The sequence below is a fragment of the Amblyomma americanum genome, chromosome 4 (genome assembly GCF_052857255.1).
Source record: "Amblyomma americanum isolate KBUSLIRL-KWMA chromosome 4, ASM5285725v1, whole genome shotgun sequence".
Classification (NCBI taxonomy): domain Eukaryota; kingdom Metazoa; phylum Arthropoda; class Arachnida; order Ixodida; family Ixodidae; genus Amblyomma; species Amblyomma americanum.
This window is the reverse complement of record NC_135500.1, coordinates 106,994,823-107,021,729: the sequence shown is the minus strand read 5'-3', so window position 1 is coordinate 107,021,729 and position 26,907 is coordinate 106,994,823. Positions and strand designations below refer to the sequence as shown.

General features: G+C 45.7%; 1 long non-coding RNA gene across 2 annotated transcripts; it reads right to left on the bottom strand.

Moving 5' to 3' along the window:
- Positions 1 to 1,518: 1,518 nt before the first annotated feature.
- On the bottom strand, positions 1,519 to 26,134 carry LOC144130295 (uncharacterized). Of its 2 annotated transcripts, none has more exons than XR_013314053.1 (3): positions 26,027 to 26,134; positions 22,873 to 22,965; positions 1,519 to 1,754 (listed from the first exon to the last, which is right to left on the bottom strand). It is a non-coding gene; the product is annotated as an uncharacterized LOC144130295 (long non-coding RNA). The 2 variants fall into 2 exon arrangements; XR_013314054.1 differs by having other exon boundaries at positions 26,013 to 26,128.
- Positions 26,135 to 26,907: the final 773 nt, after the last annotated feature.

The following is a 26,907-nucleotide window of genomic DNA, read 5'->3' as shown; positions in this document are numbered from 1 at the left end:
ACTTACTGCTGCTAACGCGTAGAGCCGCCGTCGCATTGGTGTTTCACCTACCGACTTACACCTAAATGTCACGCTGTACTTCTTGTAGTTCCTATCAGGGTGTTTGGTCTGGACATCTCATCAGGTTTAGCCTCTGCCATGCTCCAATCTGTTCGCGTGAAGCCTACACAGTTCCTCCATTTCACGCGAACCTCGGAAAGATACGGTGGTGCAAGGTGGAAGTTTGCTAGACTCCTAATTCGCGCAATTCTGCTGCCGACCTTTGTATGCAAATCCCAGATTCATGATTTGGCTCAAGCAGAATGAGCCCGTCTATAGAGTGTCAAACCCGTTGCCATTCTTGCTATACCGACACTTCAAGATATTTCAGGCTATTCAGATACTTGGAGCTCAATGTTTTCATAATAGATGAATTAGTTGACATTGGCGTTCCTGAACGCCTGCAAATCTTTTTGTCTGCCGCACTCACGACGTATGAACCGTGCTACGAGAGCTCCTGCAATGCGAGCTACATGGACGTACTATCCTGTCACCGAGAACACCACCCGCTTCTACGTTCTGTGTTCTACGTTCGCCTCACGCCCATTATTCAAGGAAATTCAACGCACGACTCCTCAACCTCGACTTTTGTTCTTCCACCCGAACTGTTGACATGGTTACCACTAGTTCTGGAGCTGCTACGTTACCTCACAACGTTGCTGCCGCCTTGGCAAGTCCGGATATTTCTGCACCCTCGCAAATGCCATTACAGCACAGACAGACCACTGCCCTATGTGCGGCCAGAGCTCACTGCCATCTGTGAGCGTATAGCTCCGCTTGAACCATTTCTTAGGTTGGACAATGTACATCAACCCCAAGTGTACTTGTGTTTTGACGCTATGGACGTTATACGCGACCTTCGTTGGGTGGGCTGCTGTACGAGTGCGATCGACGACGCACACACTACTTGCTCGACACACACCTCTGCTCGGTACGATTGCCACGGATTCACCTCCAATGTGGGGTTGACACTGTCACTGCCAGCCCCCGACTCTTCTCCTGGATCGCATTTTATTGAGCGGCCCTTTTCGAACAGTTCCTTGAAGAAAGAACATCTTCATCAAGCCATGCGTACAGTCCTCCTACTATGTGGCTGGGACACCCCTGCAGGTTAACACATGCACAGGAGGTCCTACTTCGTGCACAGGAGGTCCTACTTCGAAGATCGAGGCATGGCATAGGCTTGAGCCCTGTAGTCATAAGGGATGGGAAGCCCCCTTTTCATGCCCCCTTTTCGAACGCTTGGTCATTCTGCCCGTCACCTGTGAAGAAATCTAACACACAGAATTCCCTGCTAGGGTTGCCCTAGTATTTGGTCGGGCTGTCACTTCCATCTTCAATACCCTGTTTTCCACCCGGGCCAGTTCTCTACTAGGCCGCACCATCTGCTCGCTGCTGGCTTTCATCGAAAAAAAAAATCGTGACAAAATTTGAACTTTCCGTATGCTGCAAAGCAGAATTTGAAAAATCAGCGACCCCTTCTGATGCTCTCTTTTATTTCGGAATTTCAATGGCAGCACTTCACTTGCCTCACCCTCTCAGAAAGCAGGCCCTGTACGTGACGCACTTGTTATCCGACCTTCTGTACAAATTAGGTCTGCAGGCGCAAACGCGCTTTCCTCTTCTGCATTTGGGGCTGTCGGTATCTGGACAGGACGCCTCAGGGTAGAAGCCCGACCGAACGCATCTTATGCTCCGGTGAGTTGGCATGCAGCCTGGAACAGAACCGAAAAAAAAAATATTATGGTCGATTTGCGTAGTTGTGCCAAATGCGAATTAGGTGCGCTAGCAGTTCGGTTTATTACACTTCGGTTCTGTTGTCCAGACCCACTGTTCACGGATGGCAGTTGCTCGGATATCGATAATGGCTTAATGTACATATACGCGGAATTGGCCATTCTCCACATTCATAGATCCCTGGGAGTCTTCCTACCGCTGCTGACGCTGTGGTGCAGCGTTCAAGCGATGCACCACTGCGTCTATGGCAGGTGCTGCCTGCCATCGCTGGGACTTGGACTGCTTGGGGTGGGTTACAATCCAGGTTGCTCGTCCCAAGCAGCCTCTCACGATTAACTGAGCTACCGCCTGTCACGGTGGGCAGGATGCTTACCTACCCATCACCCGGTGGGCAGGTAGGCAGCCTGCCACAAAAACGGCTTCATAAAAACAGACAGACAGACAAACAAACAAACAGACAAACACACAACAGGTAAATGCTGGGAATGGCCTCTATAAGCGCTAGCGCTCTAAAAAAGAGACAGAAATGTAGGTAGGTATGCAGTGCTTAACGTCAGGAAACTCCACATGGGCTATGAAGGAAGTAGTAGTGGAGAGCTTAAGATAAATTTGACCACTTGAGGCTCTTTGCACTGACATCGCACCGCACACGGCACTGGTTTCATATTGACTCCATTGAGATGCGGCGGCCGCTGTGCGGATTCGATACTACAAACTTGGTATCATCAGCCGAACGCCAAAGCCACTGGCAGGTGAAAAGATATTTATAAAAGTAACTATACTTTCGAATTCACATTAGCCTCTATGAGTGTGAATAACACCAGCGTCTAATGTGCCCCTAAAAGCCGAGCGAGTGACGTTTGTTGCAGGCGTGGCCACTTGGCAAGAGTTTTCGAGGACATTGGGTTACTTCTTATCCAGCATTTCGTTGGTATTCAGTGCGACGTTAATATAATTTTGACGGCACACTCGTTCTCAGAGACAGTCACATGTGTGTGGAAGTTATGAATTGGGCGAGCTTAGGCGAGAGCTACTCTGGGCTACCAGTTGAGCATTTCTCGGCGCATGGGAAAGGCAAGTTGTGCGCATGCGCCTTTACCATGGCAACCGGAGAGGAGCAGCAGGTGCGGCGTGCGCTTCACCGTCACCGCGGCCGCGCGCCCGCGCCACCGTCGGAGCCGTGCGTGACGTCACGCGGATGAGCAGTTGTGCGCATGTGCCGACACCATGGTAACCAGATAGACTCGACATATAGGTGCGCCGCGCACTTCGTCGCCGCCTCACCGCACGTTGATCTTATCTCCCGAACCGCGCGTCGCATGCGCAGCATTGCGTATAAAAGGCGGATATGTAATGGGCGGCTGTATCACAACGTTTGGCATGGATGCAGAGAAGGAGAGTCCAGGCGCTGCTAAACGGCGGTATAGACAAGAGAAGATTTTTAACTCTTCCGATCATGTGGTTGTCGCCTGGCGCTTGGCTACTCAACAAAGAGAGAATTGAGGCCACTGCATGCTACTTCACAGATCATTGGGCAGTCTTCGTCTCTGTGAAGCAAAATGAATAAAAGATGTCTATATCCAATGTCTCTCATTGCTAAGCATACAGTGACCACAGCAAGCTCAGCCAGGGAAACGTATCTCTCGCTACGTATACCCTGGCATAGCCGAGCTATGCCACTGCCAATTTTTGTCATCTCACAGGATGCATCGAAAATAAGTAGTGCCTAGGCGTCATCAGGCAGTCATCAGATAGTCATCATGTAACTTATTGTCACATGATGACAATCTGCTGGCACAGATATTCTGCGAGATCAAGGGCCGATGGGCTGAAGCACCAGATCAGCTCATAAGCGAACACCACAGCATCGTCGTCCTACGCATTTCATCGTCCTCTCGTCGTGCGTAGCACTGTGAATAGTCTCAGAAATAGTATTAAGAGCACAGTCACCATCTTTTAGTAATTTTAAATAACTTCAGTGACTATAACTGGTGTTTCCAGCAGATTAACAAACCTTATAATCAGGTGTACAACAAAGCAGCTAAGGGCTAGTTTGTTTGACGTGATCCGCCGCGTGCGGTAAAGCCTACTTGTGGCCAGTTTTTTTTAAAGACCCTTTTCACAAGTATTTCACCCCAGAAAAGCCGAGTACGAGGACGGGGGAAATGTTGTGCTTATAACGAAACCCGTGGTTACCACGGTGCTAGGTGTCAAAACGATCATCTCGAATTCTTATGTTACACAGTCAGTAGGCACGTCTTAGGTTAAATCAGCACGTCGCTCGACTACAATTATACAGTCAATAAGAATATCATGGACTCCGCGCTCGGTATAAAACTGATCACTTCTGGATGCACGTGGCGTGATTACAAGTAATCGTTAGAGTTTGAATGCTATGAGATGCACGGGTGCTAACACTATCTCTCTATGAAAGTTACGGGAAAAATATGAAAATGCACAATCAATCAGCGTATTTTCAAATTTTTTGTGGTCGACTCCAAAGCAGTTGAATCTCAACCCATACTCAGCGACCGAATCTCATCGCCTCTGGTTCAGCAGGGCCAGTAAATGAACATGAATGAAGCAAAACATAACATATACCTTTTTTTCTGATAGCACGCCTCTGCACTTTTGTTTACATTTTGCCAGTACTCATTTGTATCCCTTACATGTCGTAGATTAGCTTCCTATAGCATTGACTTTGTTGTTACCTTTGAACTACAGCAGTACAACCTGAGTTTTTACAGTAGAAATAAGTTTTTTTTGTCAAGATGCACGTAGACCACATTTATATTCACTCGTGGTCAAAAGTCTTTGGCCACACTGTCTGCTTTTGAGTCGAATGTGGAGCACTCACTGCAAAATGACAAGATCAAGAACGCCTTGAAAGGCTGGAAACCTGTGACAAGGGTTCCCCTTGCCTTGCAGAAGTTTGCAGCTTTATGGGCGCCTTGAGTGCTCCATTGTATAGCTTAAAAGCCAACCCTCTGCTTTAAAGGCCTGACGGGGCTGTGCACATCGGGCTAAAATATGTATGGACAGCAAGCGATGAGCTTTCACAACTGGCCCTGCGTTATCGTAGATATTTGTGCTGGACATACTTTTCACTGTGTGCGAACAATATTAATATACTGTTAGCATCACTAGCACTATCTCGATGGATGGATTCACTGGCTGCGTACTGGTTTTCTGAGAGAGCCCGAATAAAGCTTTTTGACTAACACATTGTGGCTGCATTACTCTGACATTTATAGAACTTTAAAGACCATTGTGATGCATGGAAGAAGACCATTTCACATACTTTTGATCAAACAGACTCTGGAGGGGAGTGAAAAGAAGGTTAAGAGTTTTTACCAAGAACAGTGATGCTCAAAAGTATGCCCAGTTTATGAGAAACATCCTGAACGAAATCATCCATCTTATGCTAAGTTGTGTTATTTTGAGGCCCTCCTTGTTACACAACGTTGAGAAACAGCTACAAAGCTTGCATGCGCAGATTCTGTTTTAAGGGCTTACGTGAAACGTCAAACACCGTAAAAGTTATAGTGGAGGCGGGCTTTATATGAAATTGCCATGGCGCCCTTCGTAGTTACGCTGCACAAAAAATACAGCATGTAAAAAACTAGGCGCCAGAAGCTATATGACGCTATAGGTTAAAAGCTGAGGTGTATGCACGTATATTTCGCGAGGTAACATGGTTCAGAGCGCGCACTCGTGTGGTCGTTAAATTTTAATGCAAGCCCTTCGCAGCACTTTTCGAGTAAATACGCGCCATTTTTACCAGGCAAAACAAGCCCTCGCCCTGTCATCAGCATCGGCACACAAGCATTGTGCCGACTTTTACCGTCCTGCATTACCAAATACAGCAAAAGCTTACCAGGAGTGCATGTAGGCGCGTTTTAGTTTGTGGTAATTTACAATCCGAACATAGACGTCAGTGGCGTATGGTATCGCAACCAGAGCCCACTAATCCATACCCACTTCAACCAAAGACGATTGAGCATCGATATATGCAGCTCGCCTCACTGACTCGGCGATTTTGAATAAACTGCTGCACGATGGAGCGCGTGCCGCAGAGGTGCAGTGAAGACGCCGCTCATCAAAACTGTCGCTATACGAAGTGAGGAGCTCTGGCATAACGCAACTGACCGGCCTTACTCCCTATCAATGCTCGAAGCACGCAGCTTCCCCGACCTTCCCCGAGACTGGCACGGAGCGGCAAAGTTTCAGGACGTCGAGGGAGACGATATTGCAAAAGCGCGCTCCTCGAATCAATCTCTCGCTCTTCTCGGTTTTTCTGTCCTGCGTCTGGTGCCAATAACTCAACACAATAAATGCGCGACAGGTGACAACCTTGCCAGCCAGGAAGTGTATTCTATTTTATTTTGCAATAGACCGAACTGCCTCATGCTGCCATATGCCATACTCTGAGCTGCAGCAACATCGTACATTCGTTCACACTTGCATTACTTTTTATTTGTTAACACGCTAATTCTGTTAGAAAATAAGCCACTCATTTTGATGTTCAATTCTATAGCGGGTGCATAATACTGTCATCAAACATTTTATTGATGGAAAAAACAGTGTCTTTAAAGACTATTTGCGCGAGCAGATGCACTTGAAACAGGCGCGCTCCATATGTTGCTCCTCGGTGCAATGTAGTCGATCGCGATGCCCTAGCAGTAGGCCAACGCCATTGACTGGAAGGGGGTCCTTTGAGAGGAATCCGCAGGTTCGTTATTGAGCAGTGGCAAACTATATTAAATTATTAATGTACTTATTCCTCACTAATTTCTTCCGCTCCTGCTTCAAAGCCAGGCTAATTCCAGATCTCACTATCGTATGGCCACTACATCTCACCTTGCTGATTATCTCCGCATTCTGCAGTTTGCAAGGGTGCGCGCAAAATATGAACTTCATTTGATTTTTAGTCTCGCCGATCGGGTTCTTCCAAGTCCGGTTCTTTGCCTTCCGTTTGGAGCAGAAGACATTCATGTTCCACCGACTAGTTCGTTCTGAAAATTAAACTAATCACTCCCCCTTGACACTCCTAGAACTCATGTCATAGTCATCTGGCATGCTCTAAAGAACGGAGGTTGCCTAAAGGCAGTGAAGAGGACACTAGGCATAGAAACCAATCAGGTGTATGCATTCGGAGACAAGAGGGTGATGTCATTAGCAATTTGTATAAGATAGTTAAAGTAGCCGGGGAGTTCTACACAATTAAGTACAGTAGGCAATGTAATCAGGACGTAAATCAGATAGGCAGTATCACACAGCAACGGGACGCCCCGCCAGCAAAAAAGCAGGAAGTTAAAAAAGCCTAAGGAGCAATGGAAAGGAGAAAAGCAGCTGGTGAGGATCAGGTAACAGCAGATCTGTTGCATGGCGGAGGGGAGATTGTGCTAGAAAAACTAACCACCCTGTATACGCAATGCCTTATGACCTCGAGCGTAGCAGAAGCTTGGAAGAACGTAAACATTATCTTGATTAATAAGAATGGGGACGTCAAGAACTTGTAAGATTACAGACCGATCAGCTCGCGCTCTGTTGACTACAAAGTATTTACTAAGGTAACCGCTGATACAGTCAGGACAACTTTAGACTTCAGTGAAGCAAACGATCACGCATGCTTTCGTAAAGAATGCTCGACAATAGACCACTACATCAATCAGGTGGCAGAGAAATGTGCAGAATATAACCAAACCCTGCTTAGAGCTTTCACAGATTATGAGAAAGAATTTGACTCAATAGCAACGTGAGCAGTCGTGCAGGCATTGCGGAATGAGGGTGTAGAGGAGCCTTATGCGAAAATACCAGAAGCTGTCTATAACGACTGTACAGCTAGCTACTTTAGTCCTCCATAAAGTCAGCAATAAAATCGCAATAAGGAAGGCTGTCAGGCAGGGAGACATGATCTCGCCAATGCTATCTGTAATAACAACAATCATAATCATCATCAGCCTCACTACGACCACTGGCGGACAAAGACCTCTCCCATGTCTCTCCAATTAACGCCTTCCTGTGCCAGCTGCAGCCACCCTATCCTCGCAAACTTTTTAATAACATTCGCCCGCCTACTTTTCTGCCGCCTCCTGCTGCGCTTCCCTTTCCTTGGAATCCAGTCTGTTACCCTTATGGAAAATCGGTTACCTTGCCTTCGCATTACATGCCTTTCCCAAGGCCATTTGTTCCTCTTGATTTCTAGGGTGTCATTAACCCGTTCTTGATCTCTGCCCCACACTGCCTTCTTCCTGTTTCTTAACGACACACCTATCATTTTGATTTCCAGAGCTTGCGGCGTTGTCTTCAATTTGAGTTGAACCCATTTCGATAGCCTCCACAATTCTGCTCTTAAAAGCATTATCTTACCGGTACTCGCTTAAGTGAGTACCGGTAAGATACTGCTTTAAAAAAATTTTCTTGAAAAATATTGGTAAACTGCCAATCATGATATGAGATCCGGATCTGCAGCCACTACATGCCCTAAGTAGACGTCTTTACCACTTCTAGCCCCTCGCTACCAATCGTAAACTACCGTTCCTTTCCGAGACTGTTAAACATAACTTTGGTTCACAGTATATTATTTTTGACTCACAGTACTGCTCTGCCTGTCTAACTCAAAGATCATGCTCTGCAGTTCATCTCCAGAGTGACTTATCAAGGGAATGCCATCAGTAAATCGCATATTACTAAGGTATTCTCCACTAACTCTTATCACCAACTGTTCCCAATCCACGCTTCTGAATACCTGCTGTAAACAGGCGGTGAATAGCAATGGCCAATAACGAGATCGCCCCTCCCTGCCTGACACCCTTTGCTATTGGAGTTTTATTGCTTACTTTATGGAGGGCTATGGTAGCAGCTCAACGTCTATAGACATCTTACAGCATTTTTACATAACACTCTTCTACACCCTGATTCCGCAATGCCTGCATGACTGCTGAAGTTTCGACTGAGTCTAATGGGTTATGCTCAGCCTGGACTGAGAACAGTTAAGGATAAGACTTAATGGAGAATACCTTAGTAATCTGCGATATGTAGATGACACTGCCTTGCAAAAACACTCTGGGGAAGAATTGCAAAGTATGATCAATGACTTGGACAGGCAGAGAAAAACAGTGGGTCTAAAAGTTAGAATGCAGAAAGCTATAGTAATGTTCAACTGTCTTGGAAGGGAAGAATAGTTTACGAATGGTAGCGAGGCTCTGAATGTGGCAGGGAATTCCAGCTTTCTCGGGGGAAAAAAAATTGAAAATGGGAAAATTGTTAGACACTGCTATGGAAATATTGAAGGTAATAATCCATTATTCTAATATGTAACAAAATCTTTCTTTTGAAGTGTTTACAGCGATCGCATCGAACCGTAGTGACGCGGATCCAGATCATGAGACTTAAATAATTAGAAGAATAAGAATGGGGTGCAGCGCATTTGGCAGGTTCTCTCAAATCACGAATGGCAGTTTACAGATATCCTTAAAGAGGAAAGCATATAACGTCCAGCTTAGAGGCACTCACCAATGGGGCAGAAACGGGGAGGCTAACGAAAAGATTTCAACGTAAATGTCTGACAACGCAGCGAGCTATGGAAAGGAAAATTATAGGTGTAATGTGCAGGGACAGGAAGAGGGCAGAATGGGTCAGGAAAAAAACGCTTGTTGATGACAGCCTAGTCGAAACCAAGAAGAAATGGACTTGGGCAGGGCATGTAATGCGGCATCAAGTTAAACGATGGTCGCTAAGGGTAACGTACTGGAACCAAGAGAAGGCAAACGTAGCAGGGGCAGAAACGTGGGGGCTATAAAAATTATTCTACTCCAATTTTATGACAACGCAGCGAGCTATGGAAAGGAAAATGATAGGTATAACATTTAGGGACACTGGAAGAGGACAGAATGGGCCAGGAAAAAAACGCGGGTTAGTGACAGCCTAGTCGAAACCAAGAAGAAATGGACTTGGGCAGGGCATGTAATGCGGCATCAAGTTAACCGATGGTCGCTATGTCTAACGGACTGGATACCAAGAGAAGACAAGCGTAGCATGTGGCGGCAGAAAGTTAGCTGTGCGGATGGGACTAAGAAGTTTGCGGCGATAATGTTTCCGCAGCTGGCAAAGTACCAGTTTACCTGAGAGATATAGGAAAGGCGTTTGTCCTGCAATGGGCGGAGAAATCTGCTGCTGTTGATGATGCTGCACCTTTCCTCCTAACCTCACTAAGCCTAATGGCGGTGGAGAAACGTTAATTCGTCCACTCGAATAGTCTCTTGATTAAATTATAACATCTCATTTAACACCCGCTGGCTCCTCGAACAACCCCGGTAGGCTAGCCTCATTACATAAGATTCTAGAGCGGCGACGTTTTGCGCGCGACTGCCTTGAAGTGCGCTAACCACCATAATCCTCACGACTCTTCCTCAAAAGACCGCCCCCGTCTAAACACTGAACGGGCGGTACTGAAGCAAATGGTGCGAAACCATTCCACGCAGAGAGAGCTCGGCCGCTGAAAAGGTGTGACGACGTCGTTCGCGCCGCCAGAGGTCCTCAAAGAAAGCAGTCACCTTTGAAGGAAATGCCGCAAGTGTCACTGCAGCTTGCCCTGCTCCTCCAACAACCACACCAAGTCAAGGGTGCCCGGCGTCCGGTGACGCCGGACATACTGCCACCGATATTACTTGACCACCATTTGGAGCCTTGTACGCCCGCTGTGTTAGGGACGTTTCTGCACTCAAAATGTCCAACGCCTAAGATTGACCCAGACAAAAGCCGTGATTCGGACCGTTGCCAAGATCTGCAAGTATCTGCGATGCTCAAGTCCTTGATGAATGCCATGCGTGCCCTGCTTACTAGACTGTACACGCCATCAGTATACAACGCAATGTAAGTACTGAACGCTCTACGACCAGTTCTTGCGGCTCTTCAACAGAAGGCACCATGGCTCCTCCTAAACTAACTTTTCAAAATAAAGTCAAGTAAGCGTTAATTTTTCAATGAAATGCCCATGGATTCAACTTCCGAATTTCAGATCTTCGGCACTATATCTATGAAAATCACTTCCCCATCCTCGTCATTTGTGCGCCGAAGTTATCAAAGATCATTCGAATGTCCAGTCGCGAGGCGTTTGCATCACCTACGCGCAACAGAACCGGGAATGTCTTCGTCTACATCCGACGGGAACTTATGTATGTGTTACATTCGGTTTCCCCCTAGCAACGATAACTAGTGCGTATGCTTGACTGTGAACAGCCGCGCCCTCAACTTTACGCTTGTGGCTGCGATATGGCGCCATCAAGGTGCTTCGACGCCAAAAGATTGAGTGATTTGATGGCAGTCACGTCTGGTACATGGATAATTATAGGCGGCTTTAATGCTTACTACGCCACGTGGGGAGGCTTAAGGAAGAGCCTTAGGTTAGGTTAAGAAAGCTTGTGACCTTTGCCTCTGATCATGGCCATCATTGCCTCAATGACGGTACCCCGACCTAGATTCGAGGGGTGACTTACAGCAGCTGTCTGGATTTGTCTTTGTTTTGCAATGCCTTGCCAACAGAGCCCGGTGGTTTTGGGATGTAGAAACACATGGCAGCGACCATATCCCAATTTACCTGATCATTACCGGAGATTCCACACCCACTTCAGCCACACATATGCGGGGCATTGATTGGACAGCTTTTATGAAGACAGCACTTACGAAGGATGCTTGCAGAGAAAGCGTCAGCACAGGTCTCGAACAAAAACATTAGGGCAGCCATAGAAAACGCAACCTGCTTTTTTTAACCCTGTCGCAAACTAGACCCAGTTCGATATGGAATTACAGTGACTGCGATCGCTGCGACGGAGGGCAGAGCGTATAAATCGCCGCGCAAAGTCGTGCTTCGACCGCAGGAGTGCAAGGCGCGTAGAGAAGAAGATTCACCGCAGAATTCAAGCACTGCAGACACAACGCTGGAGGTCATTTTGCGAAACGCTTGATCCACGGAAACCTTTGTCACGCTTTTGGAATGTGCTTGGTGGCCTTCGCATCTCTCCTCAACAGCGAGACCCGTTCAAGCCCCTCGCACGCCACCAGACGCGGTGAGGTCGAGGAGGCCGGAGGTTTCTGCGCAATTAAGGATAACAGGTCCACTGAAGCCACCCGCAACGCTGGACTGCTGCGATGTTCCGCTCTTTCGGGATTCATGGATGGATGTACTATTCTCCGAGGAGAAACTTGACGCAGCGCTATCTTGCTGCAGAAAGTCATCATCGTCACTGCCTCGTTGTGACGTGCTCCGCACTTTCCAAACTTGCCAAGAGGCCCGACGGGCTCTTTGGCCACTTATAAGAAATCATGAAGTGAAGGCACAGTTCCTATAAATGGGAGACCAGTCGTCCGGCTGCACTTGTACAACCTGGAAAATAACTGTGCGATTGCTCTTGCGAGATGCGCCGGTAAAATCATGGAAAGAATGTTGCTAACACGTGTGGGATGATACGTGGAGCAATACAAAATATATCCAAAATTGATGTCCAGGTTTCGACGTGGATGGTCTATCGATAATGTGGTTGATCTGGCAACGTCTGTCCAGCACCAAAAATTTTTGAAAAAATTACCCTTGGTGTTGTTTTCGAATATGAAGGAATCTCTTGTGAAATCCCCGTCTGTACAATATGAGAAAGAGACTGATGGCGATTGTCCATGTCCTCTCCTCCCGCGGGGGTAAGTACTGGGGCGCATGAGTGCGCTCAATGCTACAACTGTACCGTTCACTATTCCTCGGCTATCTGTGGTACAGCTTTTCCTTATTAAAAAACATTAGAAAGGCAAACGTCCAGACTCTTCAAAGTGTGCAAGCGCAAACTCTCCGTATCTGCCTTGGACTGCCTAAATGTGCTTCTACCCTTCAGACGCTAGCTACTGCCCTCAGTCACCCCTGATGAAGAAGCCGAGTCGGCTTCGAAGCGTTGGTTTAAAACTAAAGTTTATTGTAAGTCTTCAAACCCAACCAGACAGGCAACTCTGTCAAAATGTTTAGTTTTCAACCTACCCGAGGTTTACGAATATGTCGACTCCATAAGGGCGAACACGGTCGTGAGGCCGGGGTGAATAGCGGTGGAAGATAGGCGCGGTGATCATCAGTGACTTTGACGTATGTTTTACGTGGCCTAATTACCGGAAGAGTTGCTAGATGATGACAGGAGACCCATCTGAGGTGTCGAATATGTGGCCTCATGGTGTCAGCAGCTATGCATGTAGTTAGGAGCCGAGTCGGCTTCTAAACGTTGGGTTAAAATTAAAGTTTTTGGTTGGAGATGTGCAGTTTATTATAAGTAAACCTCGCGTGCACGTTTCTATTCCTGGAATTCCGAAGAAAGGAGGTGTATCATTGAGTGCTCTCAAACAGATCACATTGCAACATCTGCATTCTTACCACAGTCACCGCATGCATGTATACACAGGTGGCTCAATTAACTCAACCAGTTTCGCGGGATCTGTGGTGATTCCGGCGTGGTTCGTCTTGATGAAAGGGAAGATGACCTACCACACTTCCTCAATTGGTGGGGGACTAGCTGCCCTTCGGGGGGCAGTTGAGTTCATCAATCAAGAACCTCTACCTGACTGGTCAGTTTTCACTGATACCTAAGCAGCCCTTCAAGGTCTGCAAGCTGGTCTGCGCCTCCAATCGCATGAACGACCCGTTGCAGAGAATCGCGAGGTCTACCACTGCGCCATGTCGAAAGGATACAATATCATTTTTCGATGGCTGCCAGGACACTGCGGGATCAAAGGAAGTATTCCTGTATCAAGAGTTGACACAGCGTTTGGGATGCACAGGTTAGCGCTGGAGCTCACACTTTCTGCGTGGAACACGGGCAAGTTTTTCAACCGTTGCCTAAGGGCACTGGGCCCTGGATTGGGTCCCCATCATATACCGCGTCGCTAAGTAACATTGCTGTGCCGTCTATGGCTCAGTGTTGCTTTTACAAAGCCATACACCTTTTGGATTGGGGTGGCCGACAGCCCTGCTTGTGAAAGGTGTGGTTACGAGGGGACAATAGTACATCTCCTGTGTGGGTGCCCTCCTTTTGCGACCGACAGACATATGCTGCGTAGCGCTCTGGACCACCTCGATCCTCGCCCTTTAACAAAGGATAAGATCTTCGAACAATGACCGCATCAGTCCCTCAAGGCCTACAAGGCCCTGTTTTGCTTCTTGAGAGCTACTAGCTATAGGGGCCAATTGTGACTGTGCTCCTCGCCCCTTCTTTTTTACGACTCGTGCTTTTTTTTTCTCCGAAGCATCATACATATTCCCGGAACTATTCAAACCCTAGCAGTCTGGCAACCAACGCAAGTGAGCTGCAGAAATGCTATGCCACGCTTCGACATGTCTTGATTCTTTTCGCTAGTTATTAAGCATTCTCCCCATTGGTAAGCTTTGCTTTCGTTAACAAGAAGGGCAAATTACATTCCTTGTTTCTCTGCAGTCATACTATCACAAGTTTTTCCTACCAATAGCACAAGGTCAAAAGAATGAAGCTGGATAAGCAACGTTGGAAATTATGGCTTCATGAAAACTTGTCAGGGATGCAATCGCGCGACACTCACATAGTGTCCATTTGATACAGCAGTTAAGGGCGATTATCTTCATATGTCGCAGGGAAGAATACAGTGCATGCTAAGACATCTTATGATTTTGATGCCATGTGACGCAATAAATTATGACGCAATGACGCAGTAAATTATTCTCATGAAACTCACATCAGGTCGATAGGTTATAAAAGTAGTACTCAAATAGACACATACTTCTACTGAGGGCCTTCACAGATTAAGAAAATTTGACAACAGAAGCGATGTACAAGCTTCGGAAGTAGACGCTAGTGTTGGATGAGTGAGACATGAAGCTGAATCTGAAAACAAAAATCTGATTAGAACACCGAGCAGTTCAAGTACCTTCTGACTACAGTACGAGAAAACCAAGAAGATAAGCACGATGACAGGGGCAAGTTGAAAGGTATGTAGTGAGACCAACTATGATCCGCGCAGCTGAAGTTGCAACTTTGGAGCAGACGAAGAGAGGCTGAAGACTGGAAAGACAGAGAGGCTAACCAAGCAATGACCGGATCGCCACCCTACTCGTGGGGAAGAAATAGAAGCGTCTAATGACAAGAGAGAGGATATATTTCAGTTCAGTTTGCTCTATGAAACATGTCATTTGGACTAAAAAAATAAAAGAACACCCGCAGGCTTTTCGCAGTCTGGCGCTGAAACCTGTGGCTTTTAAATATTAAGTGCCTTCATGGCCTTCCTAATAAGAGAAGATTGAACTCTCGGCCCCAGAATCTTAGCCTCCCTTTGTGCAAGGTGAGACCAGACTCTGAGGGAGAAGAGGTCAAAAAGGTGAAACAGACTGAGATTAAAAGGCTTAGAAGGATGTGTGGAGTTACCAAAAAGGAAGGAGTAAGAAATTATCAGATAATGGGCGTGGTTATGGTCGCAAGCATAAGATCGAAGGAAGGTTTGTTTTGTTTGGCCATGTGATGAGGAGGGATGAAGTCTATGTCCAGAGCAAAGCGTAAGAGATCACATTGAAAGGACTCGGGCACTGGTACGACCAAAGCGGAGACAGAACAAGTGGATGGGGACCTTCAGAAGTTGTCAGCGGATACAGCGCAGCAAAAAGAGAAAGCGAAGTACAGCTAGCAAAAACAGCGATCCCACGACACAGGCTGCATAAGCTAAGGAGGAAAATTAGGGGAGATCAGTTTGATGTATGCGGAGGGTATGCGATAGCATCCTTATTTCACTCGGCAGTCAATTCCAATCCTGAGTTCACTTTTTTTTTCACTCCTCAATATATTCCAATACTGATTCTCTTCGAATTTAGGCTACACATTGATTGATTGATTGATTGATTGATTGATTGATTGATTGATTGATTGATTGATTGTAAAATATTTTATTCTCCGGAAAGACCTTGGTAAGAGGTCGTGTCAAGTGGTCGAGAGAACATAGCCCTCAATGACTTTGTCAGCGGCTACGCATGAATGAATGAATCATGGGGCCGTCATCATGTGGCCTCACGGTCAGGGCGCTGCAATTAGGAGGGGGTGCCTCCCAGTCGGCTCTCAGTACAGGAGACCGCGGAGACGCCGGAGAGAGTCTTGTTGTAAGCTGTCTCCGCCTAACGGATGATGAGTCTTTGCTGATCCGGGTCGTGACTTCGGATCAGCTCTTCCCAGGTGGCAAGGTCTGGGATGCTTTGTGATTTAGGCCCAGGAGAATCCTGACACTTCCAGATTAAGTGATTTCGCGAAGTCATTCTGTGGCGGCTACTGCAGAGCTCAGGCTCCCCTCTGTCTTCATCGTGTAGTATAGAGTACGGAAAGAATCTGTTGACCTAAGCCTCCTTCAGGCCCTGCGCTCCTTTGCAGTGAGTGACCTATCCGGAAGTGAGAGTGTTCTCCTATCCAGTCTAGGTGTTTCGGTTATTTCTTTATACGTTATGAGAGGGTCTTATTTATTCCCACTCACGGACACTTGCAGAGCAGCTCGGATGTATAATTCCCGAGCGAGGCTGTGAGCAGCCTCATTCCCCGGAATGCCCTCATGAGCCGGAACCCATATAAGGGAGACCTCTCTGATTGAGGGGTATTTTCTTAGTAATTTGGTGGCTTGACTGGACCCCCCCCCCCTTACAAAAGTTGTGAACAGCTAGCTGCCTTACTGTCAGACAAGATGATCTTGGCTTTGGTACTGACGCAAGCTAGGGCAATAGCAGCTTCTCCTGCCACTAATGCATTCCTAGTATTAAAGGGACACTGAGGAGAAATTGAAGTTGGCTTGTATCGAAAGAATAGCAGCTCCTGATCACAAAAACGCCACTCTTACTGAAAACAAAGCTCTTGTAATGTAGAAAATAGCAAGAACCAAAATACAGGTGTCGCCGCCACAGGCCAATCTCGCAAGTACAAGCGTGATGACTTCCTAGGACAAGAGTCGCCACCTTGGAGGAATTTTCCTTACTTCATGGAAGCCACGAATCCCTGAGGCTGGCAAAGGAAGGTTGCGCACCGCACCGCTAGCCGTCAGAAATCACGGAGTCTGCGTTTACGTCACGTATCACGTCACTCCGTTCTGTGACGTCATAAGAGTTCTCCGTGTCGTCATAAGAGTTCTCGAGTTTGAATCAGAGCGGCGGGAAAAACTTTCTCAACTTCGAATCCAAATTTCTTTGAAATAAATGCATCTTTCGCGCCCGGACAACCGGCAACATAGCCATGAAATGCCGAACTATCAGATTTTGCTAACACAAAAAATGATAGAGTTCTCCTCAGTGTCCCTTTAATCAATGCTGCAGTCACTATGCAACTAGACAAATTGTGTCAGATTCATGCATCTCGCCCAGTCCTCATACCGATACCACTGCAGTGGCGCACGTGCTCCCAACTAGTGACCTCTATCACGAAAACGAAGAACCGGTTGAGAGTTGTTGCAGGCGGTGGCACATACGCGGCGCTGCGGCTTTCACCGCGGTGTCCTGCTCTCCCGCCGTCTGCGCGGACGATTTACTCTCGGGCTCTATTTACCCTCTGTGAAGTCAGAACAGCTGAACTACGTCCAATGCAGGATAAAAGCCTCTCCTATACCTCCCCAATCACCATTGCCCTGTACTGGCTGCAGCTACGTTACCCCTCAAAAAATTTAAATTTCATTCACCTTCCTGACTATGCAGCCCCTTGCTACGTTCGCGTTTTTTTGGAATACCCTTCGGTAACCGAGGAGACCATCAGTTGTTCCTCCGCAGTACGTGTCCTGCCCATGGCCTTCTGTTTTTGATTTCAAATAGCCTTTCATTAATCCATTTTTTTTCTCTGGCAGGCTCTGCACACATCCCGTTTTATGCTTTCCTCATGGAGAATGCTAGAGTCGGATAGAATTCAAGAAGAATGCGGCTTTTCCCCGTGAAAGGACCCCCTTCCAGCCAATGGGGTCGGCTGAGTCACATGAAGCTACTGATGAATATCATGCACGTGAGTTGCAGATGAGAGGGTTTTGTTCCCTCCCTGCATTTTCACGCTAGCAGGTTCATGAGAATCGGCCGATGCCATTGGCTGGAAGGGGATCCTTTGGCTAGGAAAACCTGCTTTTTTTTTACTTGTATCCGACTATAGCAAGTTACTGTTCAGGATTTGGGAGTACTTCCGAAATATACTTCACCCCACTTTTATTCTCTGTAGCAATTTCACCATCGTGGTTCGGATTTACCGTCACAACCTCCCATGCACAGTAGCACTGCTTTTGCAGACAAACCTATGTGCAGAGTAGGCGTACCGGCTTATCGCATTAATCAGCGAAGTCATTTAGCCCTTAATTCTGCCGTGGAACCACCGTCCTGTTGCGCATTAATCCACTCTCGCCAAACCTTCAAAGCAATTAGGCTACCTGTGGCATCCAGCCCCATACCGTTCGTGATTCTGCTCCCAACCTGGGAGCAGTCCCCCAGGGGCTTGAGGGCATCACAAATCGAACCGACTTATAATGAACTGCTCAAGGTTATTCAAAATGTGCGACACCATGTAGAAAACGCCATTTGCATTCTATTTAGTCGCCACTTATATTTGGCGTGATTTCTATCTCAAAAAATTTGCGCAGAACCGTCAAAGCGCACATAAGGAAGGCCAATTTCTTTCCTTTGAAACGTTCAATAGCAAGTCGCAATTTTCTGGTGGTATGCGTGATATTGTGTAAAACCGTTTGGATGGTTAAGGTTTCGTGAATATGCTCCTACAAGGGAAGAAATTAAGCAGCGAATGGGTTTCACTCATCACGTCATCTTTTACAAGTTTCAGAAAACACGAGAACTCCTGAATACAATGGCATAAAATTGTGCTATATGACTATGTTCAATCGCGCGCTGTCAAGCTCACTGTTTAGAAAATGCAATATTTCTTCATTCGCTAAGCGACGCAAAAAAAATCAACAAAACAATAGAATACGTTGTCGCGAAATATGAGTCTTGCTGAGTTCGTCTGAAACAAATGAATATCGGCTAGGCGTAGCACATACTCACAGACCGTAAGAAATCAATGTACGCAGTTATGTACCAAGCTTCTCAATGGATAAAGCCTTACTGAAACACTAAGGTCCAAGTTTAAGAAAATTTAGGGTTGTTCTTTCGAGAAAAAAATTACAAACTCGAAACGCATTGGTTCCAGTTGAATTATGGAAAGGTATTTTGCAAAGCAGACATCACGCATATATCAAGAAGGCAGGGGCAGCTCACTGAGCGGCCTACAAGCCAGCCTGACTTTACTGTGGGAATAGAACAAACTGAACAGAGCTTTAAAGTTCCACTCTCAATCGGGGGAAAAAAATTGGAGGAGACACTTCAGCTTCGCCTTAAGGGTATAATGCGATAACGTTAATGAGTTAATGCCCATATATGCGGAAGTGGTTATTCTCAACTCTGCATTCCCATGTTCCTTAGAGTCTTGATACCACTCCTCGCGCAATGGTGCAGCGTTTAAAGGATGCGCAACTTCCCACCGATGGCAGGTGCTCGCCCCGGTGGGTCTTGTTTCCCAAGTTGTTCTTTGCGAGCCGCCTCTCGCCGTCACTCATTAATTTAACTGCAACCGGCCAAGGTGGTTAGTTTGCTCACATTCCGGCGGGCAGGTTGTGATGACGCCACAAGGTCACGTGACATTGGTAGCCCGCCTAGGTTGCTTCTTTGGACGGCCACCCTCCGCCACCCTATTTATCGCCCACAACGCCGACCACGCCGGATTTTGTGCACAATGAGAGCCTTAACGCTGTCGCATTAAAAGGTAATGCGCATCGCATACAGGACGAAGACATGAGGAACGAAAGCAGTGCGCTGCATTTATTCTCCTGACTAAGCTGCGGAAATAGAAAGAAAAAGCTGCAACGCTCAACTAGTGTGAAAACTAAAAATGCCCGTTCACTCAATCAGCAGTGTCTAATAAAAGCTCAGCACATTTCTATTCAACGTATCGATGAGTTCAGCTTGCGTCATTTCAGATCAATTTCGTCTTTTGCCAACAACTTTGCGTTGATGAGAGAAACCTTGCCGCAGTCGAGGCACAGGAGCCAAAAGCAACCGTCGAGGTAACTATTAGCGTTTCGATTTTGAGTATCTGGGCAGCTGCGGCCGCATTTCACTGAAGATGAGACGTCATCATTTCAGTGGGATGTGCGATGGCGATGTAAGCTGAATACCCTCAAGAGGTCTGAATTAATCCACACCCGTTCACTGAGGTGCGCCTCACCTCCCGCGTGCAGCTTAGCGATATTGACCTCAGAAACCATGCTGTACAATGGGTCGTACGCCAGCAATTAACGGCCTCAAGCAATGCCAGTTGGTACTATTATATGCGTGCAGTGCTAAATGCACACGTATAATAGTTTCATGAGCATAAGGCTATCTAGAAATTCGAGAAGCACCGCTTTCCCATTCTAAATGTCTGCTTCCTAATTTTGCTTTAAAAAAAATGAAAAACAGGCAGGAGGTTTGTTGCGCAAGTTGCCCAAATAGAATGTAATAAACTACTCTCCTCTTGACGTCTCGTTTCCATAGCGAGAATTCTTGGCGCATTCGGCTAGCTAAGAATCGAGAGGTAATCTGGATCCAATCTTCACAAAAAGAAACATTTCATCGCGGAATTTTTGCAACGTGGTGAAGTAACATTATGGTAAGAAACATACTTCGGGTGAGCATTTCCCTCCCCAAAAGCAGAGTAGCCGGTGGAATGCTTGCACCCTTTAGAAAACTGGAGGGCACAAGGTGGCACTGAGCAACCGAACCCGAACCTCTCGCATGCGAGGTGGAAGCTACAACTACTAGGCCACTGCTGCGGTGCAACTCAATTAATAACTATACTAGTTGCTACGTGCTTCTTTTGGAATCGTCGGAAAAGATATCCTTTTGTCGTAAACGTTTGCATACCGCTCTGAGGGTGGTTTATCTAAAGGTGTAATCCAGGGTTTGGCGGAACGCCGTCTGGTCAGTTGAGAACAAGTAACCCGTAGGGGTTTCGAAACGTCAACTATTTGTTCTTTGACAATTGGTCAGTGACGCAAGATTTGTTCAACCTTTATCTAAGGGTTTATTTCGGCTTGAAATATTTGATCAGCTTCCAAATTTCTACACCAATTGGTCGTTGGCATCTTGTCCATCGCCTCGAGACGTGGCTTCATTCGTAAACCAGCTTCTCCCCAGTAAAGTATCGAAACCACAGCGGTAGACTTTCGCTACAGATATCTCCTTCAACTTGACTCAATTGAGTTCGGGTGAACACGGGTGTGCAACACCTCCTGCTGTTGCATGTGTCACTGCACAGTGAACAGGCACATTTCATTCACCGTGTTTTGCAATGGAAAGTACATTTATTTTCTTTTGTCCCTTTGTTCTGCCTATGCAGTTGTCAATGGAAGTAGCCGTGGTTAAGTAGCCATCCCGTAATTTATTTATTTATTTATTTATTTATTTATTTATTTATTTATTTATTTATTTATTTATTTATTTATTTATTTATTTATTTATTTATTTACTTATTTATGCATACTTTCAAAGCGCATAGGCACTACAGAAAGGAGTGGTGAGTTCGCTACATTAGTTGCAGAGCAAAACAAACAAAAAAAACAAATACTATAAGGAACTATAATGCAGGAAGGCGGTTCCATTCGGTAGCTGTTCTTGGCAAAAAGGAAGCATGGCACGAATTAGTTCGGCAAGTTGGCACATCAACTTTGGGTTGACGGTCGATGCGAGATGAGATGTAGCTGGGTGTGGTGAAAAGGTTTCCTTTCAGGAATGGATTAAAGTAGTATATTTTATGAAAAAGACATAGGCGAAAGTACTTGCGACGTAGTGAGAGGTCAGGCAGAAAAAGCGTATTTTTCATGGCTGTAACCCTGGAATGACGTGAATAATTAGAGGGGATAAAACGGGCGGCGCGATTCCAGATGCTTTCAAGGGAAGCGATAAGATTAAATTGAACAGGATATTATATGACGCAGCCATATTCTAATTTTGGTCGGACGGGTGTTTTGTACAGAGCAAGTTTTAGTTAGGTTGGTGCTGATGTAAATTTGCGTCTTAGACAGCCTAAAGTTCGGTTAGCATTGTTAGTGACATATTCAGTATGCATGTTCCTCGAGAGATTGCTAGTGATATGTAGGAGAAAATACTTATAGGTGTTAACAACCGACAAGACACTACCATTAATAGATTATGGAGGCATATTAGGAGGGGTAGACCGGAAGGAAGCACGCATACACTTGCATTTGTTAGTGTTAAGCTGCATTAACCATTTTCTACACCAATTCGATACACTGTCGACATTATCTTGAAGCTTAGAAGAGTCATTGGGGTTAGTTATTTTGTTGTAGATAACGCTATCATCTGCGAACAGCCGAATGTTATATATAGAGATACATTCAGGAAGATAATTAATGTCGACGAGAAAATGTAGGGGACCCAGTACCGATCCTTGAGGCACACAGGAGGTAACAAAACAAGGCCTGGACGTAAATTCATTAGCGGTTACATACTGAGTCCTGCTAAAGAGAAAATATTTAAGTTATGCTAATACCTTTGGGCAAATATTAAGAAAGGAAAGTTTAAAAATCAGTAAACCGTGAGAAACAGAATCGAAAGCTCGCGAGAAGTCCAGTAATACACAGTTGGTTTCAAGTTGTTGATCTCTATTAATGACCAAATTCTAGGATTTTATTTGGAATGCATGCTAGTGTAATTGGTCGGCAATTATGGGGGGAATGGGTGTCACCTTATTTATGAACCGGAACCACCTTTGCCACCTTCCAGTCTTTGGGCAAGGTAGAGAGATGTAAGGACTGGTCAAAAATATTTGATAAAGTAACGCGTGAGAACAATTCAGTATAGTTTAGCATAATCCGCCTTCGCCTACAGAGCGAGCTAAGTACGAGGAATTAGACTTATGAAAAAACTTACTTAAGCAAGTTGTAAATTGGGAAATTTGGTGGGTTGAGAATTAAACAATGATATGCTTTGCATCTTTCACACACAAGTGCAGATTACGAAGTACGAAAATGAAGCGCAGAATAGGAACACACCTTCGCTGCCAGGACATAATAAGCACAATCCAGAGGCGATAATGAGAATGTGGACGGCATTCATGTTTTATAGCGTAATTAACTTGCTCGGACCTGAAATAAAAATGGACACAAGTGAAGACTGAAGTGAGGACTAATAAATAAAAAAGAAAAATTTACGACAATGTTTATCGGCAGATCCTATTGGAATACTTTACCAAGTGAAACTGAAGCGTCGTTTACTGTTCACTCGTTCCATTATCGTATTAGAGAATATTTAATCGCTTTGCTTTGTAGCTCGCATGCTTAAACAGTAATAACGCTTGTTTAATGCTTTATTTTGTCAGTATTATGCACCGAAGTTAACACTGCATGAGCGTTTGTTCCGCTTTTATTAACACATTATTGTTACCAAGGCCGCATTTTTAAACTAATTACTCGATACACTTCTTCCCATTTTTTGCGATTTTAACTCACTTGCTTCGCTCTAGGAGGTCCCCCACCGACAGTCGTGTACTGTGTGACCTCCTTCTGTACCGATTTTATTGTATTCTCAATTACTGTGCACGTTACTGAACAAACTAGAACTTGAACCTGAATTTGACCGCCAGTAACTGCGACCTGCTGCTACAGTTGCGAAACAGAAATGGAGAGGAAAATTGCTTAGAAACGGGAAAATACCCATACATTGTATTCATTTTTCATTTGGAGCCCATGAGGGACTATCATGAAAAAGGGAGTGGAGGAGGTCACGTCACTTATAGCCCTGGTGATTTAGTCTTGTAGTGCCGCCCAATCAGAAAGCGGGGATTGTCTCGAAAGCTTCTTTGCTGCTACGATGGACTCTGTGCCATCACCGGCCGAATCAGCGCGCTCAATTACTGCATTGCGCGCCTCAGGGCAAGCGGCCGACGGTCTGTGCGGACTGAAAGAACTCACATTGTCCGGCTCTAGCCCTGCCATTCGCGCGGCGCTTTTTAACTCGCCCTGCGAGCTTCGGCTGCGTAGGGGGAAGTGTGACACCCATGAAGAGGCAATGCCTGTTCTATTTGGTCGGCATCGCCTACTACACAGAAGAAAAGAAGTAGGTAGACGCGTCTCGGGCTCGGCAAGCGGACCCAGCTGGTTTCAGTCGCCCGTTCTGGTCTGAATAAACCCCTGCTCGTAATAGCATTTTCGTAACCCGATGCCTCCTTTTGACTTAATTGTATGGCAAGCCGATTATGGTCGTTCATTGCAACTTTCCCTCACTTCGCCGGCCAGCGCGTCATGGCCATATAACCAGGACGCGAAATACTGCCGCCCAGTGAACTGGCAATTTTGACAGCAATCGCCCATTCAAATACTGTTGGTCTTAGCGCCATACAGGCTCAATGCACGAGCAGCTCACATAATAACCTGACAGTCTATTCCGTCAAGGAAGCACATAAAGATCAACTACCGCCAGCCGCGATGCCGTGATGGAAGCATTTTCATGGAGGCGAAATGTGAAAATGCACATGCATCAAATATTGGTGCATGTTCGTGCAGATTAGTTGGTTGGAATTAACTGAGAGCCGGACAGTACGACGTGCCTCGTAGCCCACCTTGTCGCTCACGCATGTAACTACTCATGACACAGTTGCGACAAATATATTATCACACGTAACGACAACCACGAGGAATTTTCACTTGCGGCTTGAGTTTTGTGGTCCAGCAATAGTATTGCCAGCTACTTAATCAATCGAATGGATGGAATAACTTTGTAAAATGTCTTTTCATGTACAGCACCTCGCAAATAGGTGTTGACAGATCACGTTTAACTAGAGGTTGCAGCTATTGAGTGAGAACGCCCCCGAAAACGGCATCGGCCGTCTCTAGTTTCGGCATGATAGGAATGCTTTCATGGGCATTTTATTTTGGTAACAGCAGGGGTTAATCTCTTGAATCGGCACCATAATTTCAACATGGAATAAACATGAAAATATATCTATAAATGGTGTTGAGAATGTCCAACTCAATCAGGGTAGACACACTTCCGTTTAAATTCAAAGCTGCCTCAACATTCGGCCAACGCCAATCCTTCATGGTTCCAACACAAATTCACGATGGCATGCTGAGTCTGCTGTGAACTTCCACACAGCCCCAAAGAAGTTTTTGATATGGGGTTTCCTTTCAAGTTATAACGAGAATGATCACGTTCACTTAAACCAAGCAGATAAATTGTTAATGCATGCTCATTTCGCACAGACATTCTTCTCATACAAAGCCAGAAATCAACTTTCTAGAAAAGATCCAATAGAGATTAATTAACACCCACAAGAAACAACTAATTTCCAATACTTTTTGAGCCTATGACTACTGTAGTAGTCTTTATGGAAACCAGATGGTGTTCTCCAGGATTGAAGCTGGCTAGGTCGAAAATATAATGATTGCTAAAACATGCATGCCTGGTTTTGCATCGAATATGTTAGGGCAAAGTCAAGTCGCAAATATTTCACCTAATTCTGAAAAGCCTGGAATAATTGTGAGTCCTGTCCTCAAATTTTGCACACTTGAAAGACTCCTCTAGAAATAACTTAATTCGTATACAGCCGCCCAACAGCTTAAACATTCAAAGACATTTTCGTCATTACACTGAAATTAGCTAAATTAATATAAATTATAATATTTTCTCAGTATTTGTTTACTCATTTATTCACTGGAGGTGGTCGTAACTGTAAAACAGTCATCGAACCTGAATTTCGAGATGCTCGAAACTGAATGAATGAACAAAACATGAACCCATAGTTTAGGATATCGCTCAGCTGGCCCCGCAAGGAAATATTTTAATGACAACTTTAATAGATGTCGGCGTAGGGAAGTCGTGGTCTGACGTTTCCATTATTATAGCTTGAGCTCAACTTACTGCTTTCTACATACGAAGAATCAACAGTATTTAAGCACGGTATGACGCAAAGTACAGAAGGGGGAGGAAGATTTTGCTGCATATAAGAGCGAAAATGCTGATGTTTAGCTAGCAGGAGCTGTAGTCTAGGCCGATGTTCTTACCCAATCTATTCTTCGGCTTTTTAATATTGGTACCTATCATTAAAAAACGCGTGCATAGGGAAGTGACGCGTAACCGGCAATGACATCAAAGGAAACGTGTTTAAGAATTATTGCACTGAAGTAATAGTGACCTACGGTACGCCACCTGAATTCCACTGATCCAAAAGGGTCTGCACGCTGTATTTCTGCAAAATGGAAGGAGACAAGGGCAGGAACGACTGTTGCATGTTATTATAACACTATTTTAGCAAAATACAAGGGCAGGCTTGCCTTATGCTTGCTGCTTGCGTGTTAACAATATTAAAGCGGGAAAAACAATAGGCCAGTGGAACAAAAGCTACTCCACAGAGTTTCATCCGGCGCGTTTTCAGCCCTGCTGTTCTGAGCAGCTCGGAAAAGAACAATGCTTTTCCTCGAGCGCGAAACAACACATCGAAAGCACCATTTGTTAAAAATGAAGACCAAGGCGCAGATGTGTGTGGATATATGCATATTAGGGATTAATAATATTTCACCGGCCTCACATTTGCACATCGAGTATCACTGAACAAATTCATATTTATCATTTCATTTTAATAACTGAGCTGTGAAGTACCATCGACATTGGGACAGAGGTAATACGAGTTACTCTATTTATTTCGCTATAGTAAAAAAAAGTCTAGCCAAACACTTTGTCGAGAGTAGGTGAAATCGTTAAATGCACTGAATGAAAGACGTAGCATATTCTAGGGTGACTTTTCCTGAAAATGTTAATTTACTTCTCGAGTCACGCTCGCTCCTCAGCTGGGAGATGGAGATTCAACGCGTTAGGGGCCAGTCGAGTTGACCCGGGATTTACGCCATAGCACTTGCACGAACACCCAGAACGGTGGATCTGCGGCCAGGTTATGTAGCGGGGCTAAGAACTCTTCTTTCATGCGCGCCGTGCCTCCTCGTTGTTGGCCTCCAAGCCGGGTACACTCAAACACAACCTTGAGATATGAGTTACATTGACGGCGGCTGGTGCCGTAGCTTCCGAGAGGTCTG